We start from the raw sequence: 4,764 nt of genomic DNA on the forward strand, positions 1-4,764 counted from the left end.
GGGGTGACACGGTGAGGCCACCAAAGCGTTTCATGCTCCCAGCTCCACCTGCACTGATGCCACAGGACACAGGTCCCTGCAGGGTCCCTCGCTGCAGGCAGGAGCCTGCCTGGCCCACCAAGGACATTCTACAGCTGGCATTCAGCAGCTCCAGACCAGCAGCAGCCAGGGCTTTTCCATCTCAGTCTGACCATGGCAAGATGCATAGAGACATGTCTGGAGCAGCCAGCAGGACCCCCTTACCCCATAGAGAGTGGGACACAAAGCTCTGGGATTTCTGGAAAGAGCTGAGGTGCTCACACAGGACAGGGGGGTTGCAGTTTCAGACAGGGCTTTCTCCCAGGGGTGGTGTCTGTGTTCACATGTCACTGAAAAGCGTCCCAGAGCAGCAGACTGAGTTTCTCCCTCTCAGTTTGTAACCTTTCTCTGGCTGCAGAAGGGTCATTGCTATTTGGGGAATGTGCTGGGAGCGCTTGGGGGGTGTTTTGTTTCAGCTGTTTCCTGCTGCCCTCGCTGCCCAGTGCAGCCTGGATTAGCTGGTGTTTGCAGAAAGCTCTGGGAATGAGCAGAGTGGCTTTGAACTGTCCCACAGGAGAAAACTGCTGCTTTTGCAGTGTGCCTGGGACCAGGGGGTGGCAGGGTGACAAACCCTCCTGAGCTGCTGTGCCATGCAGCTGTCCCAAGGCACCACGGGCTGGTCCAGGGCACAGCCACACACAACGGAGCATCCCTGTGGAGGACAAGACAGGATGAAGCCTCTGCTGTTCAGTGCCTCCTCCCTCCTCTGAGGACAATGCAAATGTTTACTGAGATCATAAGGAGAAACCAGAATGAGCCAAAAATAAATTCCCCTTCCACCTCCTAAGCACTGAAGCTGTTCCCTGAACCCCTCTGACCTCAGAGATGCTCTTCCTGAGACCTCACTGAGCACCTGTGTGCACAAAGCACAGGGTGAAACACCAGCTCAGACTGATGCCCTGAGCCCTTCCCCAGCTTGGGCAGCAGCTTCTGTACCAGGAAGTCCTCACCCCACTGGGCAAAGCTGTTTGGTGAGGTTTGGAGCAGAGGGCCTTCCTGCCTGTGGAAGGGGAGGAGGGCAGGACTGCAAAAACAGGACACAGGTCCCTGCAGGGTCCCTCGCTGCAGGCAGGAGCCTGCCTGGCCCACCAAGGACATTCTACAGCTGGCATTCAGCAGCTCCAGACCAGCAGCAGCCAGGGCTTTTCCATCTCAGTCTGACCATGGCAAGATGCATAGAGACATGTCTGGAGCAGCCAGCAGGACCCCCTTACCCCATAGAGAGTGGGACACAAAGCTCTGGGATTTCTGGAAAGAGCTGAGGTGCTCACACAGGACAGGGGGGTTGCAGTTTCAGACAGGGCTTTCTCCCAGGGGTGGTGTCTGTGTTCACATGTCACTGAAAAGCGTCCCAGAGCAGCAGACTGAGTTTCTCCCTCTCAGTTTGTAACCTTTCTCTGGCTGCAGAAGGGTCATTGCTATTTGGGGAATGTGCTGGGAGCGCTTGGGGGGTGTTTTGTTTCAGCTGTTTCCTGCTGCCCTCGCTGCCCAGTGCAGCCTGGATTAGCTGGTGTTTGCAGAAAGCTCTGGGAATGAGCAGAGTGGCTTTGAACTGTCCCACAGGAGAAAACTGCTGCTTTTGCAGTGTGCCTGGGACCAGGGGGTGGCAGGGTGACAAACCCTCCTGAGCTGCTGTGCCATGCAGCTGTCCCAAGGCACCACGGGCTGGTCCAGGGCACAGCCACACACAACGGAGCATCCCTGTGGAGGACAAGACAGGATGAAGCCTCTGCTGTTCAGTGCCTCCTCCCTCCTCTGAGGACAATGCAAATGTTTACTGAGATCATAAGGAGAAACCAGAATGAGCCAAAAATAAATTCCCCTTCCACCTCCTAAGCACTGAAGCTGTTCCCTGAACCCCTCTGACCTCAGAGATGCTCTTCCTGAGACCTCACTGAGCACCTGTGTGCACAAAGCACAGGGTGAAACACCAGCTCAGACTGATGCCCTGAGCCCTTCCCCAGCTTGGGCAGCAGCTTCTGTACCAGGAAGTCCTCACCCCACTGGGCAAAGAGCTGTTTGGAGGTTTGGAGCAGAGGGCCTTCCTGCCTGTGGAAGGGGAGGTGGGCAGGACTGCAGTTTCAGCAGTTTGCTCTTGGCCACTTCTCATTTACACAGCCCCAACAGATGTCTGGGCAATACCTACCCCCCCTAACAAGCCTTTTCTTCCTCACATGGTGCAGAAGGTCTCGAACCCCTGTACATTTCTCTGCTGCTGCACATGCATCCTGGTGGCAGGAAGCAAATATTCCCAATAAAAACAAATCATTGTGCTCTGATACATCCTTCCTTCGGGAGCAGCAGATGCATTTACACAGCCCCAACAGATGTCTGGGCAATACCTACCCCCCCTAACAAGCCTTTTCTTCCTCACATGGTGCAGAAGGTCTCGAACCCCTGTACATTTCTCTGCTGCTGCACATGCATCCTGGTGGCAGGAAGCAAATATTCCCAATAAAAACAAATCATTGTGCTCTGATACATCCTTCCTTCGGGAGCAGCAGATGCAGCTGGGCAGCAGCTGGGCCCAGCCCCAGCAGGATGGCTCCCCAGCTGCAAAGTGCTTTGCTAAACCCTGTTGCAGGGCCTGGAGTGCCTTGAGACTCCTAAAGAGCTGTCCCTTTCCTCTGGAATCACCTGGCCTGCAGAGGAAGCTCTTTTCCAGGTGTGGATTATTTGTGCTGATCCTTTAAATTCAGCAGAGCTGGACCCCTGCTCTATTTTCCTTCCCAGGGGATCAGGATGGAGTTCACCCAAGCCTCTTCCATCCCAGCTCCCCCAAAGCATGAAGTGGGGTGAGATGTTTGTCCCAGCTCTTCACAACCTGGTGCTACAGAGCCAAGCTGGCACTTAAATCCTGGAGGACTGGAGAAGCTCAGGTATGATTTGGTTGGTCTCATGTCTGTGCTTATGACTTCCAAAGCAGCTACGTGTATTTTCCAGCTCAGCAGCCCTCTCTTTTTGCTGGGGAACAAATGCCTCTTTTCCCTGGTATTTCTAACTGCTGGTGTTTGGGAGGTGCTGCCCCATTGGTGTCTGTGTTAGCTGGTTGAGGTGGACAAAATGGCTTCACTGGTAGTTTTTTCTTTCCCTTCTGTTTTTTTCTTTCACATAAGAAAGGCAGTGGCTTTACAAAATGGACTCTCTCCAATACATGTTGCTGTGGTTAGAGATGTAGCCAGGACTGAGTTTTTGGCATGGAAAGGAAGAAATGGAGCTGCAGAAATACCCTGCCTGGTCCCCAGAGCTGCCAGCTCCTTCAGCCTCTTCTAAACTGCCTGTTCAGTGCCTGGGGCTGATGCCTTGCTCAGGGAAGCTGAGGTTACATGCAGAGTTCTGCTTTCTTCTTTATTAAAAAAAAAATAAACCCTGCTGTACTGGCTGCAGGGAAAAGCTTGGGAATGTGAACTCTCCTGGCTCCAAAAAAACAAACAGAAAAAGCCCACAAGGCCAACTCCAGAGAGGCCCAACCATTGTGCTTATTTTGAAATGCTATGAAAGCTGGTGGGAGGCAGGACAGGGCCTGGCTCTTGGCTGCCTCTTCAGCCCAAGCCCCACCTGGGCTCTCCCAGGACCAAGGTGTTTGAGGTGCTAAAACATCCCCTGCCTTCTCCCACATTGTACCCTAAAGCCCAGAGGTTCCCAGATTCCTGTTCTGGAGTTGGTGATGGGGAAGGATGTGCCCAGGGTCTCCTGCAGCTCCAGGAGAGCAGGGATGGTTGTTGCATCTCCCAGTCCCTGTGGTTTGGTTTGTGTGTTGGATGTGCCGATAATTTGGTTTTCACGCTTGGCTCAAACCTGAAATAGTAACACTGCAAAACCCTCCTGGGACTGCAGAACAACAGAGGCTGGTGCTTAAGTATTTGAATATGACTCACACTGCCAGTACGTGTCTGCCCTCTCCCCGGGGTGTCTGGAGGTGGGGGAGAAGCAGGCGGAGACCCAGCACCAGTCACTTTTCTCCCACACACTTCCAGCCAGCTCAGCCCCAGGCTCCCTCCTATCCCCTAGCTCTGGGCTTATCCCTTCCTTACCTGTCTGTGCTGCTTCCCGAATTTCTCCACTTCATCCAGGCCTTCCCTCTTGGTCTGAGATCAAGATGCCCTTTGGGCACCTCTCCTGTGACACGGGTCACTCTGCCTGCTCTGCCCTCCCCAGAGCTCCCATTTCCCGACATGGGGCTCTTCCATCCCGTCCTGTAGGGTTTGCTCCTCAATCCCCTCCTTCCTCCGGGGGAACTGGGATTCCCGTGACTGGTAGGGCGAGTGGGAAGAGCCACCTCTACAGGTACAGACATCCCAGAGGTTAATTCCCTGGAAAAGATAACGGCGTTTCCCTGCTTCCCCCTGGCAGGGAGGAGAAATTGGCACGAGGAAAACCCTTCTCCACCGGGATTCTTCCTTCCCGGCTCTGGAGCTGAGATGTGAGGTGTCCTTGTTGGCGACGTGGGTGCCAGGCAGGACCCAGGGATCCGGAGGGGAGGGTCCCTGGCCCCGGGCGGGGTGGGATGCGGAGCAGAGCGGGACCTCGGGGGGCCCCGCTCCCTGCGCGGGGCTGCAGCTCCATCGTGTGGCTGCGGGCGCCGGGCTGGGGGTTCTGAGCCCCCCGGGACCCCGGAGCTGCGGGCAGGCCCCGGGGGGGGAGCTCGAGGTGTTTGGGCCGGGCGGACGGAAGGATGCTTAGTGT

This window comes from Chaetura pelagica, unplaced genomic scaffold (genome assembly GCF_000747805.2).
Source record: "Chaetura pelagica isolate M959 unplaced genomic scaffold, ChaPel_1.0 scaffold405, whole genome shotgun sequence".
Lineage (NCBI taxonomy): Eukaryota > Metazoa > Chordata > Aves > Apodiformes > Apodidae > Chaetura > Chaetura pelagica.